The sequence below is a fragment of the Cavia porcellus genome, unplaced genomic scaffold (genome assembly GCF_034190915.1).
Source record: "Cavia porcellus strain 051 isolate PalLab524CR breed Dunkin Hartley unplaced genomic scaffold, mCavPor4.1 scaffold_39, whole genome shotgun sequence".
Lineage (NCBI taxonomy): Eukaryota > Metazoa > Chordata > Mammalia > Rodentia > Caviidae > Cavia > Cavia porcellus.
The window spans coordinates 1,160,820-1,186,956 of record NW_026947522.1 but is presented as its reverse complement, the minus strand read 5'-3'; positions in this window follow the sequence as shown (position 1 = coordinate 1,186,956).

Sequence of the window (26,137 nt, the reverse complement as noted above, 5' to 3'; positions counted from 1 at the left end):
TTCAGAACTGTCAGTGTACTGCAGTGAAACATAGCTGTACATAACTGTTTCTTTTTCTACTTTCCTTAGAACAGATTTTTAAATTTCCATGGATAATCAGAGGGTCAATAATCCTGGCTAGATTTTCATGCAAATGCTGACAGTTAAGTATAGTGTAGCACTGACCCGAAGATACTCTCTGTCATCTGAGAGTCTCTATAGTCCTTTCTGTACACACACTTGAGTCTCTATAGTCTTTTCTGTACACACACTTTGTGCCTGAACCAGCACCTGTTGTGGGTCCCAGAGTCTGCTGCAAGGCCAAGGCACACATAGCTTTGTGACCGCCTCTAGACCGGTGTCCTATATGCCACTCTGCTGAGGCAGAGCACAGCTTCTGGCAGGAAGCCAGAGGCTCTGAGGCTCTGAGACAACACAGGTTTTACTTTGTGAACCCAGATAATCTTATATTTCTGTAAGACAGACAGCTATGTCCCATATTTCTACTCAGGAAGACAGAAGATGAATCTGGAGACTGTGGATTAGACAGGGGTGCTGCCCTTCTGCTGTGCAAGCCTGGTCTTGGGTGAGAACCTGACAGTGGCCCAGGCTTGCATCCTCCCAGGACCTGCACCAGCCCACGAGGATCTGCCCTCAGGGCATGTCAGACCCAGTCACACTTGACTTAGGGCAGGAATTGTGTAGGGGGATTCACAGTGGTGGTCAGGCCTTCATGTTACTCTGCTGGACTCCGTAAGTTTGAGTGGCTTGTGGCTGAGTCTAGTGACACCTGTCCTGGTCTCTCTCCTGCCTCTGAGTGCCAGAAGGCTGGGGACAGTGAGCCCTGTCCTTTAATGCCCTTATCATTTGGCATTTGCCCGCAATCATCCTGAAGGCTCTGGGATGAGTGAACCATTTTTTCAGCCATTCCCACATGGTCTACCTATGGGGGATCCTGAGGATGGGGTCTTGTGTCCTGGGAAAGCAGCATAACATGCTCCCTGCTCACCCTCTTGAGCCAACTGTCTGTAAAGACCGACTGTCACCAGACCAAGGTGCCTGGTGACCTGAGCCTTCAGAGTTCTGTTTGGACCTATCGCCAAGGAAGTGAGGTCACGCACTGGGGTCCACAGTTTGGCCTTCCTCTGTGATATCACCTTTCTTTTTGTTGTGGAACAAATCTATGTCCTCCTTAGAAACAACAAGTTAAAATGCTAGAAAACTGAGTATACTTTTAGACTTTGTTGCACTTTCAAGATTTTAATACAGCAAACATGTAGATGCTTCAGATGTGTCAGGCTGGGTGCCAAACACAAATGTCCATTCAAAGGATCCATTGTCTCAGAGGATGAAATACACATTATCTTCTGTTAAAGATTTGTCAAATGTTAGGATGACTTCCTTTTTTGGGCTTAAATCAGTTTAATTTCAGTTCCATTCGGAACCAGAATACCCCTAATAATTTTACCAAACAATGTGAAAGTCTCATATTATAAACCCCATATATCTAGGGGAGGAGGATTCATAGCCAGTTTTACTCTCACATGCTTAGGAATGATTATTTATTCATCCTTAGATGTTTAACTCAGCCATACACTGTAGTGCTCCAAACTCTGACCTCCAGGGAGGGGGGACAGCAGGTGGTGAGTACAAGGGGATGTGACATCATCACCCCGTACTGATGAAGGACACATGTGCATCACTCCTCGGGAACTTGTTTCCTAGCTGCTGCTGTCACTTCCTTTCCTCACATCCCAATCAGACCATGGGCTTTGTGTCCCTGATGGGTAGTTTCCCTTTCCGAGAGGTGATGGTGCTGAGCCTTTTCAGTTGTAATACTCTTTGGTTGGTCTCCTTGAAGCAGTGTTTCCATTCTGGGCTCTCTCTGTGCTGCCACCACCCACTATTACGTGGCTGAACCAAGCACATGCACCTGTCACCCATCTTGTGATGGCCATTTTTTATGTTTTTGGTCTGGACTTCAAAAGGAAGCTGCCACACTCATTCTTACACAAGCATTTGAGTGGATACTGACATTTATTTCAAAGAAAATGCATCATATAGCTGGTATATGGATAACTTAGAAATTCTTGCTGTATCTTTGGAAGCAGATGTTTAAAGCAGAGTTATGTGGTTCCTTTTTTATCTTGTTTTGTGATATTATGCTATACTATATTATGCTCTGTTATGTTATATTATGTTATATGTTGGTGAGGATTTTGAAAGTCCTTCAGAGTGTTTTCAGTACTTTCTGATTTGGTTTTGTATAAGCAACCTGATGAACTTTGAGAATATCAAAAATTTTGACGAGTTTGTTTTGGAGAAAATTTAAAGAGGAAAACACAATCAGGGATGTTGTTGCACACATGTCATTCCAGGTCTCTGAAGGCTGAGGCAGAAAGTTTGTGGTGAGTTTTAGGTCATCCTGGGCTACAAGGGAAGATCAAGTTCAGACTGAACTGCATAGCAAAACCCTGTCTGAAGAAAAAAGGAAAGAAGAAGAGAGCAAAAAAAAAAAAAAAAAAAAAAAAAGAAAAAAACCAAAAAAGATAAAAATGAAAAGTCAAAAATAGACTTTCTAGTGAGAAATCTTTGTGAGGTTCTCTTGCATGTGTACTTTAGTCAGCACACCTAGCATAAGGTTTACCATCATGGAGACATTGATGTGCTTCCAGGTGTTTGTACTCTTTCAATTTTTAAAGGCTTTTTACTTAGATGACTGCAGGTATGCTGCTGAATATATCCTCTTAGGAAGTGGGTAGTTCAGTATGAAGTGATTTTGATCATTCTGTTTTTTTTTCTGTCCTAAATTTATATTTAGTACCAGAATTTGAGCAAGGGATTACTATTTTTATTTTGAAATAATAATAAGAATCATATAAAGATACACTTTTTAAGTCTATAAAAAGATAAAATTAGTATAGATTAATAGTGATTAATGTTCCTTGTTCAGTGACTTCTGAGATTTCTTAAAGATCAATATTTTCATACATTTCTAAAAGCTTTTGTTTGGTACAAATTTTAGGACATGGTCTCACTAATTTTCTAAATGTCCCAGGCTAGGCTTAAACCTTTCCTCATCATTCCTCCCCCTCCCAGAGTGCTGGGATTACAGGTGTATATTATCCTGAGTCGGCAATTGGTAGCAATGTTGTGCATCCATGCAATAAAATGTTTGGCTTTGGTCTTCAGACACTTTGTAGAAGGAGTCACTCTAGTTAAGTTGTCTGCCACCTTCCTAGCCTGCAGCTTCTTTCACAGTGAGTAGGACATAAAATCCCATTAACACTGTTAGTAGATTCTCTTCTTTTCTAGCTGTGGTCAGCAGGCACTTCAGAAGATCACTCCAAATGCCTTCTGCTCTAGAATTGAGACTTTGTATCTTTGAAGCACATTCTCTTTTTCTTTGATCCCTCATGGAATTTGATGATTGTTTGAAGTCAAATCGCAAGAAAGGTGGGAAGGTTAAAACTACTGGGGGCACACTCCCCTCCAGAAGGCCAGGCTAGTGTAAAAATTTATTTAACCTCCTGGTGTCAGTTGCAAGGGTTTTTTTTTTTTTTTGTTGTTGTTGTTCAATTTCTAGGATTTGAATACAGAGCTTTGTATTGGCTTCTTTGTCTTCACCTTTTAACACTTTTTTGTTTTGAGCCAGTTCCTTAATAAATGGCTAAATTGCTGAGGCTCACCTTGAATTTGTGATGCTCCTGACTCAGCCTTCCAGACTGCTAGGATTACAAGCCACACCACCAGACCTGGTCACATCATAGTGTTGTTAAAAACTTATTGGCTGAGCAAGGAATGGTGAAAATGCCTGCAATGCCTGTACTCAAGTGGCTGAGGCAGCAGGGTTCCTGGGAGTTCCAGACAAGCCTGCAACATATTCTGAGTTCAGCTCAGGCTACAATGACACAGGGACACCCTGCCTATAAAAAGAAAATGAAAAAATAGGGAAGGAAAGGAAAAGAAAGGAAAGGAAAGGAAAGAAGAAATAAAATAAAATTCCTAGTGATTTTGTCACGTGGTGTGCATCTGGGCAAGCTGTTTTAGTCTGTGTCCTTTTCTTCCAGTGTAAAACCCTTTTGACTACTGTTACTTTATAATACCTGGAAACTAGTATTTTGATGCCTCTACTTTTAATCGTCTTTCTATGGCTATAGGATGACTCTTTGTAATTCCTTGTGAATTTTCATGGTTTTTTTTATGTTTCTAAGAAAATGGCACTGATATTTTGACAGGAATGGCACTGAAACACCTGGTTGCTCTGGGTAGCATGTACATTATAACATGAATTCTTCCCATCCCTCATCACAGTATGGCTTTTCTTCTGTTAGTGCTCTTCAATTATTGCATTCCAAGAAGATGTGAGTTTGCTTCAATTTCCCTAATCAATAGTTATTTTTGATTATTTGTGAAATGAATTGTGTTCTTTGTATTTGAGGCTACAATTTGTTTGTAGTATGTAGTAATGAATTGATTAGGGCATGTTGCTCATGTATCCTGCAATTTAAGTGATTTATGAATTTGTTCTATAAGGTTGTCAATGGAGTTTAAATTTCTTATATAGAATGCTGCACCCTCAGGAGAACTGAGACAACACTTAATTCTTCCTTTCTGATTTGGAAGGCTTTGCTTTCTCTTTCTGGATTAAATTCTATGGCCAGGACTTTGAGTACTGTATGTTGAAAAGAGTTGCAAGCCTTGTCTCCTTCCTGACCCTAGAAGGTAAGCTTGCAGCTTGTCAGCATCTGAGTACCATGTCAAGGATGGAGCTTGCCATGCTGTGCTGAGTTCGATTCCTCCTACTTATAGTCTATGAATGATTTTTATCATGAAAAATGGTGACCTTTTGAGGTTCTCAAAGCTGTTTTTCCAAATCTTTTCCGGGGTTAGCCGTGCCTTATGCTGTGAATGTGGTAAGTGACACAATAGTTTGTGCGAGAGAGAATATTCTTGCGCCACTGAGATTGAGCCCAGTGTTGATTGTGTTGGTTAATTTTGAACATGCTGGTGAGTTAATGTGGCAAACATTTAGCTGAATACTTTTCTGTATGTTCGTTAGGAATATTAGCCAACAGTGTTTTCATTTATTTTATTTTTAACACATTATTGTCTGGCTTCATTCTCAGGATAACTTGTCACTTAAAAGAAGTTGGTGGTGGTTTTTTCTTCAACTTGATGGAAGAATTGAAAAACAATCAGTATTCATTCTTTATCACATACTGGATAAAATTCACCAGTGCACGTATTGTATCCCAGCTTTGTTGTTGTTATTAAGCAGCTGTGATGTTTACCCATTGCCTGTGCTCCTTATTGCTCTGTTTATCAGACTGTTCCCTTCTGATGCATGTGGTTTGGGGACATCAATGGACACCACGTATCCTTTAAGGGTCACGTCTCATTTTATTTATGGATGCTACCATTTACTTTTGTATCTTCAAACTATCTCCATAATATATAATTTTGTGAGTAACTACTTTCAGTTACGCAGTTTTTAATGCACACTCTTGCAGGGTTTGGTTACTGCTGGAGGAAATTGGGGCTGGTGAGGGCCTGGTCTTTTATTTAAGGCTTTGTACCCTGACCTGCCTGCAGTGCCTCCATCTCCTTGCCTGCACCCTGTAAACACCTGTCCTGTTCCATAGCTATGGTTAGTCCACATGTGGCAGTTCAGATCTGCACCTGGGTGGAAAACATTCAGTCAATTTGAGCTCTGTAACAGACTGACCTTCTCATACAGAGCTCCCCTGAGTGAGACAGTGGGCCTCAGGCATGTAGGAAGGTGCTCTGGAACCATTTCAGCTCTCTCCTGTCCAGTGTGGAGTGTGTGACACTTTCCTTAGACTCACTGATGGATGAGGCAGCCTGGACTGGGCCTTTTTTTGCCATGGTTCCTGCTAGGAGCCATGGTGTCCTGAACCTCTGCCTGGACCATCTCTCTGACTTCAGATTTCCACAGAGATGTGAGCAGACTCAGTCATCTTCTACCAGGCTCTAACTCTATGCTGAGGATTCAGGTGAAATATCTGCGACCCTGAAATTCATCTTACATACATTTAACCTGGAAATTCCACTTCTAAGGGTCATTATAAAAAATGATATTGATAGACACCATATTCTCTTCTTAGTCAGTTAAGGTGTGGACAGTTAGAAACCATGAATGTTCCACAGCACAGCTGCTGAGTTAATTATAAATTACAGCCACTGAAAATGCTGAAAGAAGGCCATGTCCTAGTCCATGTCCCTGATCTTTCCTGAGATGGAAGAGAGCTTGTGTCCTGGCTCTCTCTCCACCCAGCAGTGAAGAGACACAGGCCTGCACAGCAGGTGAGGACAGGAGAGAGGAGCTGGTCGATGGCAGACCTCTCATCCTGGGAGGGATGCCTTTATGGTTTTCCATTTTATTTTCCATTGCATTATTTATAGTGCTCCATTCAATATTGCTTCTCTTCTGTTCAATTCAGTTCAGAATAAATAGTTGGTATTTTCTTGAATAGGTGAGTGGAAATGGATGATTTAATTTTCTTTTATCTGTAATTTAGGATATACATATAGAAGAACATTCAAGCTTCACTTTATAGATATATAAAATAGGAGTCTTTTTATTCAGAAAGCCAACACATCATTCATGACTAACTTTTAAGCCCCCAGCACATGAAGCCATGCAGATCCCACTGTGGTTGGTGTCCTGCCCTCCCTGCCTGAGAAGTCACTGTGCTCATCTGTGTCTGGTAGAGGACACCCAGAATCTTCTTCAGAGTCTGTTTCCAGCAAGGAGGACTTGAATCTTCCTGTTCTCAGGCCACGCAGGGAGTGTGCAGCATGCAGAGGAGCCAGCACCTCCTGCCTTACACCCATTTCCACCACTGTATCCATGCTGCAGCTCTGCAGGCCCAATAAGGCAGAGCCACCAGGGTGCAGCAGACTCTTCCACCTCAGCCCCAGGGGCCTCAACTCCTAGGTCCTGGCCTCAGAATCCACCAGGCTCCAGGCTCTGCCCTTGGCTGGACTTACATAGTGAGCCAGACACACCTTCAGTGTCTTGGGGCAAAGTCCATTTTACACAGTGACACTTCCATTCCACAAATTTTGATCCTTTCCTTTGTAAATGAGGCTGAGGCATTGGAGACAAAACCACACGTTAGCATTACTTTTTGGTTTTCTTTCTTTCCCCTTCTTCTTTTCTTCTTCCCTTTCTTCTTCTTCTTCTTCTTCTTCTTCTTCTTCTTCTTCTTCTTCTTCTTCTTCTTCTTTCTTCTTCTCCTTCTCCTTCTCTCTTCTTCTTCTTCTTCTTCTTCTTTCTTTCTTCTTCTTCTTCTTCTTCTTCTTCTTCTTCTTCTTCTTCTTCTTCTTCTTCTTCTTCTTCTTCTTCATCTATTCATCTTTGTCTTTGTCCTTCTCTTGGACTTCTTTGTCTTTGACTTCTTTGTCTTCTTCTTGGTTTCTTTGTTGCTTTAAGCATATATTTAGAGGTGCATTTTTCCAAAAACCTTTCTTTGTCTTTTCACTTTCCAGTTAACTGAAGTTTTTACAGATCTCTACTGCAATTCTAACCCTATGTGTTTGAATGCTCAGAATCCATTCTGTGGCTTGGTAGAATGAGGGAAGTAAAGCAGAAACTGAACTTGGGGAAGTTTCTGTACATTTTAGCATATCGTACAACAACCCCTGACTCATGGCTTTTTACCTTGAAAATATGGACTTCAGCAGCAAGTGGGTCTGCCACAGACAAAATGAGTTTCCTGTAGGTGTTTCAAACAATCTCATTTCCCCTCAACTTGTGAAGCACATGGTATAGGTTTCTTATCGCCAAACTTGAAAAATTATTTCCAGTACATGAAAGGCTGCCACTGGTCCTGAAATCATGATGGAACCTTCTTGTAAACAGATAGTCTGATCCACATTCTGGCCGACAGAAGTTAAGAGAGTCAGAGATGGCTCACACAGATAGAAACACCTCAAGATTGTCAATTACCAGCCACAACAAGCAGGAACCACGTTGCTGAGCTTTCATTGTTGGGTGATTGAATTTTGTGGTGGGTTTTGAACTAGGTTTTCTGCGGCAGCTCAGTAAATCTAGGTTGCTGCCTGGATCCCCCTTCCTACAGTGAAATACAAACAGAAAGTCATGAACATGCATCATTTATTTGAAAATTTCTATTGCAGTTATGAAACCTGTATGCATGAGAGTCCACATCTCTGCCATAGCAGTCCCACACACGTGCATTACCACCATATCTTGTAAAGGGTCAGTTTATTTATACAAAATGCAGAGTGATGTTCTCAGCCTTGATTTTCCAGACAGGTGCATTTCTTGAAGGGAAGTCATTTCTTTTTTTTTTTTTTTTTTTTTTACAATTGTATTTTTTTTTTTATTTAAGAGGAAAAAGAGAAAAACACAAAACAAAACAAAGCAGTGTAAGGTTACATATAATACAGAACTACAAAAAAAAGCATAACAGTAAGAAATCACCTGTTAATAGATTACATATTATCATCTTGGAAATAGTTGCTCAAATCACAGTATCAAAGAATACAAAGTAGACATTCAAACAGAGAGACTACAAACAGCTGTGTTCAATGATCCAAAAACATTAATATAGTCAGCTATTCAACATCCCTATACACACTTGCTGTTATATCCGTTAGAGCTCTTTTTTCCCCTTCCTCTCTTTTTACAACAAAATTTACACATTTTAGATTTTATTACTCCTTAGTTCTTATTACTTTTTTGGGGGGGGGGAGAATAAAGTCAAATATGGCAGAACAAAGCTGTCAGTGAAAACCAAGGATAGACTTAGCACATGATGTAGAACAGAGTATACGGTTATTAACAATAGTTATCAACGTTGTCTCTTGTTTCCTTAAAAAGATTTGTCTATCTCATTAGATATTATAAAGTTGGACAAAACAGTAGAGAACAAGACCAATAAAACTTAGACATTGTAAACATTACAGGACTTCCAAAGGAGACAATAGTCAAACCAGAATGGGCATCTTAGTGAATCTTACTGCCTTCAAAGTAGTTGCCTATACCCTCGGACCTGATACTATCCCACAGAATGGAACAGAGTCTAATCAGTCAAAACAAGATCGTGGGAGCATTACAGGAATTCAAAACAAGTTAATAGGAAATCGAAAAGAGTTACTATTATATATCCTAATTTTTTAAATTTTTCCCTTAATTAAAATAAACATAAGAAATAACTAAATAATTTTTTTAAAGAATAATAGTTACCATAGTGTCTGTCTTTTTCCTTGAGATATTTGGATAAAACTTCATATACTATAGCTTCAAATATTTCCATATCAAGAAGCCCGGAATAAAGCCTTTCTAATTAATAAGTGAAAATTTTATAAGGCTTCAAGGCCACATAATGGGGAATCATGATTGCCACATATTTTCATATATTTGAATCATTACTTACATTAGGGAAACTATTCGGTATTCACACATGCGAGATTGATTTATTTCACTTATGAGTATGGTCTCAAGCTGCGCCCATTTATTGATAAATATCTCAATGTGATCCTTCTTTATAGCTGAATAATATTCCATTGTATAGAAATACCACAACATTTTTATCCATTCCTCAGTTGATGGACACTTGGGTTGTTTCCAAGATCTGGCGATTACAAATTGTGCTGCTATAAACATAGGTGCACATAAATCACTGTGGTATGATGCTTTCAGTTCTTCTGGGAATATGCCTAGAAGTGGAATAGCTGGAATAAATGGGATTTCCAATCCCAACTTTTTGAGAAACCTCCAGACAGACCTCCACAAAGGCTGTACCAGTCTACACTCCCACCAACAGTGCAGGAGAGTTCCTTTTTCCCCACATCCTCTCCAGCATTTGTTGTTGTTGGTTTTCTTGATCCTGGCCATTCTTTCAGGAGTGAGATGGAATCTCAGTGTGGTTTTAATTTGCATTTCTCTGATGACCAATGATGATGAGCATGTTTTCATATATTTATTTGCCATTTGCATTTCTTCATCTGAGAATTGCGTATTCATCTCAGATGCCCATTTTTGGATTGGATCTTTGAATTTTGGAGGTCTGAGTTTTTTTAATTCTTTATATGTTTTAGACAAGAGTCCCTTGTCTGAGATAGAGTTCACTAAAATCTTTTCCCAGTTTGTGGATTTTCTTTTCACTATGCTGGAGATTTCTTTTGACATGCAGAAACTTTTTAATAAGATGTGGTCCCAGTTATTGATTCTGGGAAGTGTTTCCCGTGCGGTTTGAGTCCTGTTCATGAATTCTCTACCTACTCCTATGTCTCCAAGGTTTCTACCCACTTTGTCTTCCAATAGATTTAGTATTTCTGTTTTAATATTCAGATCTTTGACCCATTTAGATTTTAATTTAGTACATGGTGATAGACATGGGTCTAGCTTTAGTTTTCGGCAAATGGAGAGCCAGTTTTTCCAGCACCATTTATTAAAGAGACTGTCGTTCTTCCAGTGAACCTGCTTGGCTCCTTTATCAAAGATAAGGTGGTTGAGTGTGTTTGTAGTTGTGGTTGTATCTTCTAATCTATTCCATTGATCTTCGCCTCTGTTTTGATTCCAATACCATGTTGATTTTACTACTGTTGCTTTGTAGTATAATTTCAAGTCAGGGATTGTGATGCCTCCTGCTTTGCCTTTGCTGCTTAGAATTGCCTTTGCGATTCTAGGTCTCTTCTGGTTCCAGATGAAATTTAGGAGTGATTTCTCTAGATCTATAAGGTATGTTGATGGTATTTCTATTGGGATTGCATTGAATCTGTATAAGAGTTTTGGGAGAATGGCCATCTTCACAATGTTTGTTCTTCCTATCCATGAGCAAGGGATGTCTTTCCATTTTCTGAGATCATCTTCAATTTCCTTTTTCAGTGTATTATAGTTTTCACTGTATAAGTCTTTCACTTCTTTCGTAAGAGTAATTCCTAAATATTTCATTTTTTTGCTTGCTAATGTGAATAGTCCAGTTTCTCTTATTTCCCTCTCTGTAATTTTGTTGTTCGTGTATAGGAATGCTATTGATTTCTGAGTATTGATTTTGTATCCAGCCACATTACTGAATTTATTTATTGTATCTAAGAGTATTTCAATGGAGTTTAGGGGGTCTTCTATGTAGAGTATCATGTCATCTGCAAACAATGATAACTTAACTTCTTCTTTTCCTATCTTTACCCCTTTTATTTCTCTTTCTTGCCTAATTGCTCTGGCTAGTACTTCCAGTACTATATTAAATAGGAGTGGTGATAAAGGACATCCTTGTCTTGTGCCTGATTTTAAAGTAAAGGCTTTCAATTTTTGGCCATTTAGAATGATGCTGGCTGTTGGTTTGTCATAAATGGCCTTTATTATATTGAGGTAAAGACCATCTATTCCAATTTTCTGTAGAGTTTTTATCATGAATAAATGTCGGACCTTATCGAAGGCTTTTTCTGCATCTATAGAAATGATCATGTGATTCTTATTTTTGGCTTTATTGATATGGTGGATTACATTTATTGATTTGCGTATGTTGAACCATCCTTGCATTCCTGGGATGAATCCCACTTGGTCATGGTGTATAATCTTCTTGATGATTTGCTGGATCCTATTTGCCAATATTTTATTGAGGATTTTTGCATCTGTGTTCATTAGGGAGATCGGTCTATAGTTCTCTTTTTTAGTTGGGTCTTTCTCAGGTTTTGGTACTAGAGTAATATTTGCTTCCAGGAATGACTTAGGAAGGATTGCTTCCCTTTCAATTTTATTGAAGAGTTTGGGGAGTGTTGGCATTAGGTCTTCTTTGTATTTCTTGTAGAATTTTGCAGTGAATCCATCTGGGCCTGGGCTCTTCTTGATGGGTAAGGACTTAATTACATTTTCAATTTCAGTAACAGAGATTGGGTTATTCAACAGTTTTACATCCTCTTGATCTAGCTTTGGCACTTCATATGCTTCTAAGATTCTGTCTATTTCTTCTGTGTTATCAAACTTTTGAGAGTAGAGGTTTTCGAAGTAGGTGTTGATGATCTTCTGTATTTCTATTGGGTCTGTAGTGATTTCTCCTTTTTCATTTCTTATTGCATGAATTTGAGCTTTTTCTTCCCTTTTTTTAATAAGGTTGGCTAGGGGCTTATCGATTTTATTTATTCTTTCAAAGAACCAACTCTTTGATTTGTTGATTCTTTGGATTGTTTTCTTAGTCTCTATTGCATTGATTTCTGCTCTGATTTTTATAATTTCCTCTCTTCTTTTGGCTTTGGGCTTGACTTGCTCTTCTTTTTCTAGCTGTTTGAGGTGTAGCATCAAGTTATTTATTTGTATTCGTTCTGTTTTCCTGATGTGGGAACTCAGTGCAATAAATTTTCCTCTCAGGACGGCTTTCATTGCATCCCACAGGTTCCGGTAAGTTGTATCTGTATTTTCATTTTCTTTTAGGTATTGTTTGATTTCTTCTTTAATTTCCTCTGTGACCCACTGATTACTCAAGAGTGTGTTATTCAGTTTCCATGTGTTTGTGGGATTTTTGCAGTATCTTTTATCATTAATTTCTAATTTCAGAGCGCTATGATCCGATAACATGCAAGGGATGATTTCAGCTCTTTTGCACTTGTTTAAATATGTTCTGTGAGCTAATATATGGTCTATTTTAGAAAATGATCCATGTACTGCTGAGAAGAATGTGTATTCTGATGTTGTTGGGTGGAACATCCTGTATATGTCTATCAAACCCATTTGTTCACAGGTATGATTCAGTTCTGTTGTTTCTTTGCTCATTTTCTGTCTGGTTGATCTGTCCCTTGGTGTCAATGGCGTATTAAGGTTTCCTGTTACAATTGTGTTACTGATAATTTGAGTTTTCATTTCTGTTAATAATTGTTTTATATAACTTGGTGCTCTGGAGTTTGGTGCGTATATATTTAAGATAGTTATCTCTTCCTCTTGGAGTTTTCCCCTTACAAGTATGTAGTGACCTTCTTTGTCCTTTATGGTCATTGTTGGTTTAAAGTTCACGTTGTCTGCAAACAGAATGGCTACTCCTGCCTTTTTCTGGATTCCTGCTGCATGAAGAATTGTTTTCCATCCTTTGACTTTCAGTCTGTGAGTATCCTTCTGGGTTAGATGGGTTTCCTGTAAACAGCATATGGTTGGATTTTGTTTCTTGATCCATTCTGCTAGTCTGTTTCTTTTGATTGGTGCATTGAGACCATTTACATTAATGGTTATTACTGTTAAATGCTGGTTAATTGTAGGAATGTTATCTCTCTGCTGTTGCATCTTTATCTTTCTGTTCTGTTTAATTATTTGCTTTGCTTAGTGCTTTTTTCCTTTGTGTATCTAAACTGTCTTTCAATATTTTTTGCAGGGTCGGTTTGGTGTTCATGAAGTTCTTCAGCTGTTCTTTGTCATGGAAGTATCGTATTGCACCATCTATTTTGAATGATAGTTTTGCAGGATATATCAGTCTTGGTTGGAAATCATTTTGCTTTAGGATCTGGAATATTTCACTTCATGCTCTTCTTGACTTTATCGTTTGTGCTGAGAAGTCTGCTGTGATTCTGATAGGTTTTCCTTTATAAGTGATCTGTCTTTTCTCTCTGACAGCTTTTAGTAATCTATTCTTGTGTTGGATTTCTGGGATGGTGATTATTATATGTCTGGGTGTAGTTTTATTTTGGTTATGAGTGTTTGGAGTTCTATATGCTTCACTGATCTTGATGTCAGTTTCTGATCTCATGCTTGGGAAATTTTCAGCTATTACTTCTCTAAATATCCGCTTGACATCCTTTATGTTGTCTCCCTCTCTTTCATTAATCCCTATCATTCTTATGTTATTCTTCTTTGCATCGTCTTGCAGTTGTTGAATTGTTGTTTCCTGATTCCTTGTTATTTTCAAAAGATCTTTCCTTTCCTGTTCACTAGCTGCAATCATGTCTTCAAGGTCTGAAATTCTATCTTCACTTTCATTAAGGCGGTTTTTACAACTTTCAGTGGAGTTTTTTATTTCCTGTATATCTCTGTGCATCTGCATTATGTATTCTGTTTGTTTCTTATATTGCTCGTCTAGGGATTCTATCTTTTTGTTTAGTTCCTCCAATTTTTTATCTGTGTTTTCTTTAGATATATTTAGAATCTCTTTCATTTCTTTTATCATTTCTTCTTTTATCTGGGAGATTATTTCGAGTTTGAATTTCTTTAAAGCTTCCTGGAGTTGTTTGTCAACTTCAGTAGCTATTATGTCCGATATATGAGGTGGATGGGATATATTTTCTTCTATATACATTGCTCCTAGGGTTTCCTGAGATGGGCTGGAGGTTTGAGGTTGTAATTTGGTCTTTCGTTTTGTCATTTTCCTATATTTCTGTGTTTCAAGTGTTATTTGAAAGCTTCCTCAGGATCTGTTGAAAATCCCCTTCTATGCTTGGAGCTACTGAGCCTCTGACACCGCACTACCCCAAGCCATTGGGCCTGCAGAACCAGTGTCCCTCCTCTGCCTGCTCAGAACTCCGCAGTTGCAGACAAGCTGGGCCTCAGGGACACTGTGCGCCCACCTGCCCCTTGGAAGCTCCACAGTTCTTCAATCGCAGCCGGGTTAGGGTGCTCTCCACAGGCCACAGTGCCTCAGGAGCCTGTGATCCCTCCCTGCTTGCAGAGATATCCACAGTCCTCTAGGCAAAGGAAGGGACTTCTGCAGGCACTCCAGATCCGCCCAGCTCCTCCTCTGCAGGCAGATGGCTAGGCGCGGCTGGGCTCGGGGGTTAGTGTAGGCCCGCCCATCCGTCAGGAGCTCAGCAGACTTCCAAGTGTAGCCGGGGGGGGGGGGGGGGGATGGGGAGGCAGCTGTAGTGGCCTCTAACCCACTGCTCCACTTCACTGCATCCAGAAGCCTGGGGGGTCCGGAACAGTCTGAGATTTGGGCAGACTGTGCTGGGCACTCACCACAGGCTGAGGTGCCTCAGGAAGCTGCGATGCCTCTCTGCTTGCAGAAGTATTCAGTCCTTCAGACAAAGGAACGGGCTTCTGCAGGGACTCCGGATCCGCCCAGCTCCTCCTCTGCAGGAGATGGCTAGGTGCGGCTGGGCTCGGGGGTTAGTGTAGGCCCGCCCATCCGTCAGGAGCTCAGCAGACTTCCAAGTGTAGCCGGGGGGGGGGGGATGGGGAGGCAGCTGTAGTGGCCTCTAACCCACTGTTCCACTTCTCTGCACCCAGAAGCCTGGGGGGTCCGGAACAGTCTGAGATTTGGGCAGACTGTGCTGGGCACTCACCACAGGCTGAGGTGCCTCAGGAAGCTGCGATGCCTCTCTGCTTGCAGAAGTATTCAGTCCTTCAGACAAAGGAACGGGCTTCTGCAGGGACTCCGGATCCGCCCAGCTCCTCCTCTGCCGGGAAGTCATTTCTTGAAGGGAATTTCTTAAAAGGAAGTCATCAGTCATTCTTGAAGGGAAGCTAAATGATTTAGTTTGAGTAAACTTCAAGTATGTTGCTATGCTTCTGTGTGATGTCCTCGCTGCCAGACATGATTAAAGCAATGAGTGGAATCTGCTGGAGGTTTAGCTCCAGAGGGACACACTTTGCACAGCTGTGACAGGCAGGGCTCTCCATCACCTAACTGGCCACCCTGGTATCCAAATACCCTTGCCCAGTGCTGTCTCTGGCTTTGTGAGGTTCTGCATTGCAGTGGAGATGCCCAGTGTACTGGCTGGCCCTGGGGAAACCTTGTCATGCCATGAGTTTGTCATCCTTAGCCCTGCACCTCTGTGGCCCTGGGGCCAGGGCAAGGTTCCCCACAGCTGCGGTGGACAGCATCGTCCAGACAGCTCTCCTTGTGCGTACTCTATGTGGAGGCTAGCAAGGGTCCCAGCTCATTCCTGCTTCAAAGTGTATTGTGAATCACTCTTGAAAATTTGTGCAGCATTCTGTGTGGGAGAAAACTCTATTCTTAGTCCTAGAAGTTCTGGGGAAGGCTGTTTAGAGCTCTGATGGGAGCTGCAAGATATGGCTGTGCTCTGCCCTTCCCATTGTTGTTCAGCACCTGCCTTAAAATGTGTCAGTGGATGGGGGAACAGCACATTTCAGGGATGTGTGCCTGCATGAAACCAGTTTAGGAGGCTCAGTTTTTGTGTGCTTGTTGGCCATGTCTGGTGATTCCCTTTGAGTTAGAAGAATTTGCCATTTCCTTCACAAAATGGACTCATGGAACCTCTTCCACACTTGTAAAAAAAAAAACCATCTATCTGACTATTGGTTGTAAAAAAAAGGTTTCCTGTTTTGGTTTTTGCATTATTGTTGTTTTTCAAATGCAATGAATCAGCCCTGTGTAGCTCCCTTTGTATCACTGAAATCATGGAAAACATTTTCAAAAATGAAAAGATTAGTACATACACAATGGTCTCTACATTTTCCCTGTAGACTTTTTTTCTCTAGGATTTTTCTCTTCTTTCAAAGAGCAGTAGCAGCCAGTCTCCTCCAGAAATGTTTGGCCAAGCAGAATCTGATGTACTGATGTGAAAGACCCAGGGTACTCACTGGTAAGGGGTGGTAGTGTGGGCCACTGCAGCCCTTCCAGGGGGGAGAACTAACAGTGTCTCCTGATCCACGCCATGTTGGAACTTACGACTCTGGGAAGCCAAGCCAGCACCTCCCCTCCCTGGTAAGCGGCAGTAATGTGGCCCACTACAGCCCTTCCAGGGGGAGAACTAGCAGTGTCTCCTGAGATCCACACCATGTTGGAACTTAGAACTCTGGGAAGCCAAGCTAGCACCTCCCCTCCCTGGTAAGCAGAGGCAGGGTGGCAGACTGCAGCCCTTCCAGGGGGAGAACTAGCAGTGTCTCCTGAAATCCACACTATGTTGGAACTGAGGACGCTGTGAGAACAAATGACCATTCTGCCTCCCTGCTTAGCAATAGTGAACCTACTGCTACATGGCCTAGAGTCAAATATCCCACTTTCCCTATCCTCCTTCCCCTCCTCCTCCCCACCCATTAGCAAATGGGAACCAGAAATCTGAGCATGTCCTGGGAGGTTGACCATAGCAAAAAAGGGGCACTTCCTTCTACCATTTCTTTGAAGGCAAATAATTTTATTACTGTTTTGCTCCTTTCTGATTAATGGTACTGCTCTATTCAATATTCTGTTTTGATAAGTTCTATAGTGTTCTATATTTCATCTCATTTTGATATGCGGGATTGAAAGAACAACTATTATAAAGATAACAAAATATACTGTGATACCTATTACTGTTTTTCAGGTAACCTGCTGTGAAGTTCTGTACCAATTTCACTGTACAATCTTAGTTGGATTTATTCTGACTTGTTCTGTTGTATACTTTCAAAATAAAAATTAAAAAAAAGAAAAAGAAAGACCCAGAGTAGTAAATCACAGTGAGAGAAAGGTCAGCACTGGGTGGGGACTAGCAGGAGAGAACAGGGGTATGGATGGATCGAACACTGAGCAGAAAGCTGCCACTCGACAGTTGTGAAGATTGTACCAATTGACGATGTGCTCACATGTGACTCAACTGAACATATGGAAACTAACGAAATGTTAACTTAAAATTATCTTAGAATTTAATGTTTCAAAGAACTGTAGACTTAAGAGTAGAAAGGAAAACTGAGAGAAATAGAAGAGGTAAAGGGAAGGGGAAGTGAAGAGCAGGTGCTTTGCAGAACTTGAGCCCTGAGTGGAGCTCAGGACACCTGCCATGGAGCCAGCAACAGACCTGCCTTGGAATTCCACCAGACCAGTTATCTGCCCTTTATTTTCAGGTTGATCCCAGAGCTGTTGAGATCATTGGATGTGGAACTGGCACAAGATCTGTAAGTAGACCTTGAGCTCAGTCCGGTACCAGCCCTGCTTTAGAAAAATCACCAACTGTCCTTGCTACTTGCAGGTCCCAAAACCTCCCAGGGTCTGTCAGGGACAGCTCTGTGCACAAATGCACCCCAGGAAAACTTCCCATTCTCCCTCACCCCTCTCACTTCTGCATGCCTCTGTGTTGCAGGAGGCCCCAAGTCTAAGAGTCTTTCTCCCTCTAAAGTGCCCCGTGTCCTCCTCAGAAACCAACAGACCCAGGACAATTCCTTCTCACTGCAGTTCTCATTTTCAGTGAGCTAGGCTTGGCCCAACTCAATCAGATTAGGTTGGTCTGATTGTACCACCTTGCTTAGCAGCACCTGCCAGGAGCCAAGAATAGAAACTCTGATCCTGAGGAGGACAGGGGTAAGCAGCACTACAGGTCTGGCCTCCCTCCCAAATGGCCCTCCCAGGGTATCCTGTGTGCTAACCATAATCAGCCCTCACTTGCTGTCAGAGGTCCCTGGACAATGCTGTTACCATCTGTCCTCCACTCTGTAGGAAGCCTGAAATGCAACTCCCTTTTCCACCCTTGTGGCCCATTGCCTCTGTGAGAAAGCAAGTGGAGTCTGCAGTGTTACTCTAATCATGGATGCTCCACAGGGTGGTACTCATAACTATCTGAGAAGTGAGTGAACAGTGGGAGTGCAACCTGCCTGCCTTTCCTCCAAATTCAGTTCATATGCATCACCCCAATTTATGTGCCTTTGTGAGTCTTGCTTTCCCCTATTTTATGTCCATATGTACAGAGGCCAAGATGTTAGGCACATTTACCATAATGTGGGTGGTACATGGTCTGCTCTCCAGGGTGCATGTGTGGCCTTCATAACATGGAAGCACAAGAGACCAGTGTTTGTATCTGCTCTGTTCATTGCAACATGGTCAATGCCTGGTACACTGATGATTTAAGGCACCCACCAGCTCCCTCCATGATGTTTGTGTGGAACTGGGTCATCTGGCATCCCCAGAGAGTCTTGCTCTGGATACCATGGAAGCACATGGAATGACTGCCCAGTGTCCTTCAGAGTGAAGACAACTGCTCCACCCAAGTGATGGATCCTTGGCAGGAGGCAAAGCTTCCCCACAGGAATGGAAAAACCGCAATGAGCCAGGGTCCCCATTCTGAGAAGACCTAGTTTTAGACCCAACTCCTTCCTACTTCCCTTGTTAACTTAGAAAAGACACCATGCCTCTCAGGTCCTTTCCAGTGTGTCCCCCTGAGCTATGGAGGTCATATTGGCATCTGCTTCCTAGGGACATCATCAGAGGTGAGAGATGACACTTTTAAATTTGTGGGCTGGTGTCATGTGTACACAGTGTACAGAATTAGAGGTGAAATCAATGAACGGTTGGGAAGGAGGTGAATACATTGCACACAGGCCTAGATCCTTTTGTATGGTGGTGTAAATCACACCACCTCCTGGATATGTTTGCCTAGTGTCATCATGAGGGGGCAAAAGTTCATCAGATCAGCCATCAATTTGTTCCCTAAGCATCTCAATTTCTTCTATGTATTGGTTCTATGGCCTCAAGTCAGGACCTCACACAGGCTAGGCAAACAGTATGGATGCAGATGCACCCCCAAATCTACCAGCACTGTGCCTACATTCACACCTGTGTGAGTCACTACACCCATGGCCAGCGTGCTCAATTGCTGACAGCTCACCTTCTGATGGCCACCTCCCGAGTAGCCCATTCCTTGACCATAGGTCAAAGGTAGTGAATTTTGTTCAGCTTTGTATTAGCCAGGCTGAAATTGAGCCCAGGTCCTCACACATGGTAGGCAAGTACTCTATCCTGAGCTCTCTCCCCAATTCCTTACTTGTTCTTAATAACAGAACATGGCAGACATGATGGGATGTTACTATCAAGGTTCACACATAAAATGCCTGTGACCAACCTCCTGCTCTCTCCCTCCTCTGTTCTTCCTTCCTTCCTCTATGTTTTGTTCTGTCTTCTTCTCTATATCTCTGAATATCTCTGCATCTTCCCTGAGGAGAGGCTGACTCTTTGCAGAGAAAAAGGGTAAGAGACAGAGCAGACATCAGACCTCCATCCTAACCTTGTTCCTGACTATTAGCAAGAGAGAGAGCCTGAGAACAGATTCTGCCACAGCAGTGTTTCCACTGATCCTGCAGCCTGATTAGGAGAAACTACGGTGGATACCCCAGCAGCACCTCCTGAACTCCTAACCCATAGAACCTGAGAGAACTGAAGTTTTCCTGTTGTACCTAAGTTTGCAGCCATGCATTCATCAGTGGTCACTGATGCGCTATATCAGTTGTGAGGTTCTGCCCCCACCCCTGTCCCTCGCCCACTCCTCCCCGCCATTATTCTCACCAGGCCCTCTGTTCTCTTTTCTCATCTCTTTCTTGACTAAAAAAAAATTCGAATTTGCATCTCTAAATGGTTGGTCCTCTGTCTTCTGCCACACAGACTCTGCTCTGTACAGCATTAGGGCCTGCATGTCTCAGGTTCAGGCATCAGATCCACCTCAGTGAGGCTGTTCAGATGCCCCCATGTAGTGACCTTGGCCTCTGTGTGCCCTTGCTTTATTGGGATTTAGCGCTGGGTCTTTTCTTCCACTACATTCTGCTGTGGTTTGTCCCTCTCCTCCAGCCTTCCAGCTTCTGGGTGGCCAGTGACATATTGTCCTTTTCTGTGTTGGTGCCAGCCTTGTTCAGCCCAGGAATAAGGTGAGAATTTGAGGCATGTAGATTAAATGAATCAGATCACTTTTCCTCTGAGCTACCCAGTGGGTGCCCATGGCATCACTGTGTGTTCGGGTGTGTGTGTGTGTGTGTGTGTGTGTGTGTGTGTGTGTGTGTGCATATATGTGTGTATCCCTTGGGATGCTGCTTGAAATCAGTCCCACATGTTTAGGCTCAGGTTCCAGAAGCTTGAGGGCTGCTTTTCTAATGCCTTTGGAATTTGGGTGGGTCCTGTGCTAGGAGGTCTTTCTCCTTTGGACTTCTCCCCTATACTCTTCACTCTGCTCATGCCCTGTGCCTAGGACCACGCATTGTCCCTCTCTGGGCACTGGTTCTCAAATATCCATCCGGAGTGGAATAACACACATAGTCCTTTACTGTGAAGATTCTAGCATGCTCGGGGGTGAGGCACTAGAGGGTCACATGGGGTTCTCTTCACCTGAGCACTGTCCCCATCCAAACCTGCCTGTAATTTGATATCATCTCTACTAAGGTCCTCATCTTCAGGTTACCTCACATTGCCATTGTCACATGCAGTCCATTGGGCAGGGCAAGGCCTGGACTTAGAACTCACCACTCACTGTTACTGATGCCTTGCCCAAAGCCTGTACACTTTATAGGCCCACTTGGATCAAAGACCATGGGAAAACTTTCTATCATCCATCGAATTCAGGAGCTACACCTTAGTTCACCTGGGGCACCCACGTGCTCAGCTATTTCTTTGTGGGAAACCCAGTGGATGCTGAATCAGTGACCTAACCTCTCTTGCTTCCCAGGCCCCAGTGGCATCAAGTGCAGCCAGGACTTGGGGGAATAACTTCAGCCTGGAGCATTTATAGCATAGAGCAACCAATCAGCTGGCCTCTGTGAAGGCTGCAGGGGTTTACACCATGACACAGCAGAACTGTGATTGAAGACCACCCCCCCAGCCCCTGAGGAGTCATGGAGAGCTCTTGGGTGCCCTCCATCTTCGCGGATGGGCACAAGCCTAGTAGATTCCTGTTCTGGGCTGGTTTTTACTACCTGGGACCTGATGCCACTGCTGTTTCCCAGTGCTCATTTCTCCCATTTGTTTGCCTCCATGGCCATTATGTTTCTTTAATTATGTACACAAGGCCTCATTATTCTTAATCAGCCTGTGTTCATGTGTCTCATTCTTTTACTGAATTACTGGGGAAATATGTGACTTATAGGTGGTGGCATACTGAGCCAGACTTTATGCAAATTTACTCTGTCCAGAGAAGAGGACATAGGCAACCATATTTATGACATTGTATGGAAATACACCACATGGGAATTTAATGGACATCCTGCCTGCAACACTGCACTTTCTATTCTAGGCCATAGAGTTTACTTGGAACACACAGTGCTTCACATTTTAATGGTTGTATTACAGCTATAATACTTTACTTTTGTGATTTTTTCCTATTAAGCTCTCATAAATTAAAATTAATAATTTATCATTGGAAATATCTAAAGTATAAACATCGGTGTGACACTCCCATGGTGCTGCTCTGTAACAAAAGAAAGTGTGTTAGTCTCCTTCATATGAAATAGACATGAAATGACCAACATGTAATTAAACGTGGACCAGTTTTGATGTGTATCAGTCTATAAAGACAGGAACATAATTAAGAAAACAAAGAATCCTAAGAATTACAAAAAATTCCTGAATTCTTTTTCTATGCCCTGCCAAGACTCCATGAATACGTGAGTGAGAAATTGATGCAGTCTATCTGGATTTTCCCTTCTCAGACAAAGTGAGCTTAAACAGTTACTTACAGCAGGTTAAGTCAGAGGAGAAACACAACTGCAGTGATGTGGAAAAGGTAGGACAGGTAAATTACAAGGCCATTGGATGAGTGGTGGCCAGAATCTAGTAGGAAGGAAAGAAAAGAAAATATATTTGTGTAGCGAGTTGATGAAAATGTTCTGGAAGAGGACACTGGTGAAAGTTTCACAATATGGAGAATGCACTAAATGGTACCAAACTCATCAACTGAAACAAGAATAAATCCTTAAATTTCATTTACAATGATTCTATCTCTGGCAGCCCAGAATAGAATAAGTAAATCTGGAAGAGAGGGGAATGGCAGGAATGGGTCAAGAGCTGCCTGCAGGTAGAGGTCAAGAGATGACTCCTGCTGGGGAGCCACCAGGAGATCCAGCTCTGCAGCTGGTGGAGAAAGGACAACATGTGTCTGCTCTTGCTGTGGGGCCAGAGCTGGTGATGGAGCTGCAGGTGGAGTTGGCATGAGCTCTGCGGGTGCAAATTCGGCATGCACTGGAATTGCCTCTGCAGTTGCAGGAGAAGAAAACATCACTGACTTTCCAGGGACTTCTCAGGGCCAAACCTTCCCACTGCCTTTCAGAGGCAGCTGTGTGCATGAACACAGCCCCAGTAAAGCCTCCCAGACTGCATCCCCACACTGACTGCAAGGGGATCATGTTCCTGTGTCTCCCATCATCTGGGCACATTGTTGAGTTCAATAGCACATTCCACCCTCTCAAGGCAAAAACTGACATCCAGGGCTCCTTACCATGTGACTTAGGCCCCAAGGACTTAGGAGGCTGCAGATGGTCCATTAGAAGCTTGGCCTGGGGATCCACCTTGGAGTTCAGCTCCAGTGAGGAGTCAAGGACAGGAGATGCGTACCTAGAGCTAACAGGGAGGTAGCAAAGCAAGAGGTCTGGCCTCTCTTGTAACACTACCTATACAGGTTACCTTAGGGAGGGGCACATGGTTCTCTAGCCCAGCAAGTTCAGTGTCCACTCCCACCCTCTCCCAACTACAGTGTGACAGTGTGGGCCTTGGGATCCCTAGAGGCTGACAGAATGCTTCTTGTGAGGCAGTCCTTGCTTAGTGGTATGACACCACTTCCTTCTTTAAGAAAATGTGACACAGTTTTTCCCTACCCTTCCCAACTACAGGTCAGCACAACAAAGGCAAAGACTGATATCTGCCATGTCTTTGCACTCAAGGGCTCAGGGCTGGTGCTCCATGAATATCTGAGAAGTAAGGAGTCATCGATGTCTATCCCGCCTTTCTGCAGTGTCTAGGTCAGGCAAAGATCTGCTGCCCAGTTCTATTGGTCTCTGTGGAACTCCTCCTACATTGTCTGTAACCACTTCCAAATGAGGCCTCGTACACAGAAAGACTTCCTTGTGGTGAACCATATCTGTTCTGCTGCCAGTGATGACTCTGTGGCCTCCAAAGACCATCAAAGTTCAAAAGGGCAGTTGTTACGCCTGTTCTGCTTACAAGATCATGGACAATACTCAGAAAAGTGTCTTCACACAGGGTGTCTTCATGTGTATTTTGGCTTGATGACACCCACTCACTTTCCAATGATACCTGTGGGCCATGGACACTTTGCCATCCCTAAGAATTCCTGCCTTGAGCATACCCTGAAACCCCTAGAGTGACTCTCCAATCTCCTTTCCAAAGAACAGAACAGTTTTCCCCATGTGTGTGTCAGTGAGGTGAGTGGATAGTCATACCTGGGAATAAGGACAGCCTCCTTAGCAGGTCTTCATGGGGCCAATGCCACAGTTAATCCCTTGCCATGAAGGCCTATTTCATCCTCAGTGACCCTGCAATCTGGATCCACTCAGCACCCCATAGTTCAGTGTTGTAAACTGAGACTGAGGTGCTTGTACATGGCCAGGACTTGAATACACAGGTGGCCAACTCCCACAGGGCTGCTCAGGTGAGAACTTAACTTCCTTGTATCTGACCTAGTCCTGGACTCAGTGTCTCTGAGTGGCTGGTGGTTGAGCCTAGGAATGTGTGTTCTGTGCTTCCTCTTGTCTCTGGGTGCCTCTGGGCACCTCTGTGTGCCAATGAGTCCTGGCCTGGGTTGCTGACACCTGGGTGTTTCCACTTGAGCTTCCTGAAGCATCTGGACCAAGTGAACCATCCTCTCCATATGTTCCCACGTGGTTCCCTGACATGGGGTGCTAATGATGGGGCCACTAGCTCTGGGAAAGCAGCGTAGCATGTTCCTTGTTCACTCTCTCTAGTCAGCCATCTATTAAGGCCAACTGTTACCAAACCACAGTGCCTGGTGACCAGATCCTTCAGAGTTCTGTTTGGACTTGTCACCAAGAAAGTAAGGTCATGTGCTGGGGTCCACAGTTGAGGCTCCCCCTCTGATACCTCCTTTGTTTTTATTGTGAGCTAATCTGTGTCCTCAGAAACAGCAAGTTAAAAAACTAGCAAAATGTGTGTGTTTTTAGACATTTCCATCCAAATGATCCTTTCCCTTGAGGATGAGGTGCACAGTTTCTTCATTAAGAGATTCCTCAAATTTTATTTTGACTGTCTTTTCTGGACTTATGTTAGTTTCATTTCATTATCACTAAGGAGCATGGAGCTGTTCCCAGAATGCCCATAATAATTTTCCTTGAAGGATATGAAATGTTTCATGTTATATCACCCATGTGTACAGGAAAGGAGGAATCATAGCAAGTTTTACTCTCACATGCCTATGAATGATCATTTCATCCTTAGATGTTTTCCTCAGCCACACACTGTAATGCTCCATACTCTGACCTCCATTGAGGATGGACAACAAGGGGTGAGGGCAAGGGGAGGCTTTGCAAGGCCATGGACATCATCACCCTGTGCTGATGCAGGACACATGGGCATCCCTCATGGGGAATTTGTCTCCTATTCACTGTTTGCACTTCCTGTTCTCCCATCCCAAATGGACCATGGGCTTTGTGTCCCTGCTGGGTAGTTTCCCTTTCCTAGAGGTGATGGCACTGAGCCTGTTCTCAATGCTCTTGGTTGGTCTCCTTCAAGCAGCATCTCTGTGCTGGGCTCTCCACATACTGTTGTTTAGTAGTGGTGGAGCCACCACACACTCTCATGGGGTGGAACTCACCAACTGCAACTTGTTCATGCATCTGTCACCCATCTACTGATCCCATTTGTTCTGTTTCCATGTTTGCCCTGGTAAGCCAGCTGCCACAGCCATTCATATACACAGTCTGGAGTGGACATAGACTTTTATTTCAAAGAAAAAGTACTTAGATGTGAAATTGCCAGATTATATGTTTTGTGTATGATTAGCTTACAAACTATTAAGGTACACTTGGAAGCATTTTTGAAAATTAGAGTTAGGTTACTGAGGATTGAACTTATGCTCAAGTTTGCCAAGTGGGCACTTATACTGCCGAACTAAACCTCCAACCCTGTTTTCTTATTTTGTTTTGCTTTGTTTTGTTGTGTTTTTTATGCTAAAATATGTTATGTTATATTATGTTATATGTTATATGTTATGTTATGTTATGTTACAGTATGTTTAGTGTTGGTGAGGATTTGAATCTCCTTTAGTGGATTTTCAGTGCTTTCTGATTTCATTTTGTATAACTCACTTGATAAACTATGACATATTGCATAATCCTGGATAATTTAATTTTGGAAAACATTTAAAAAGTAAATGAGAACCGGGTTTGGTAGTAACATCTGTAATGCCAGAAGTTACAAGGCGGAGGCAGCAAGATTGCTGTGATTTGAGGTCAGCCTGGGCTACAGTGTGAGTTCAATGAAAGCCTAAACTTCATAGCAAAATCCTGTCTCAAAAAAAATAAACAAATCAA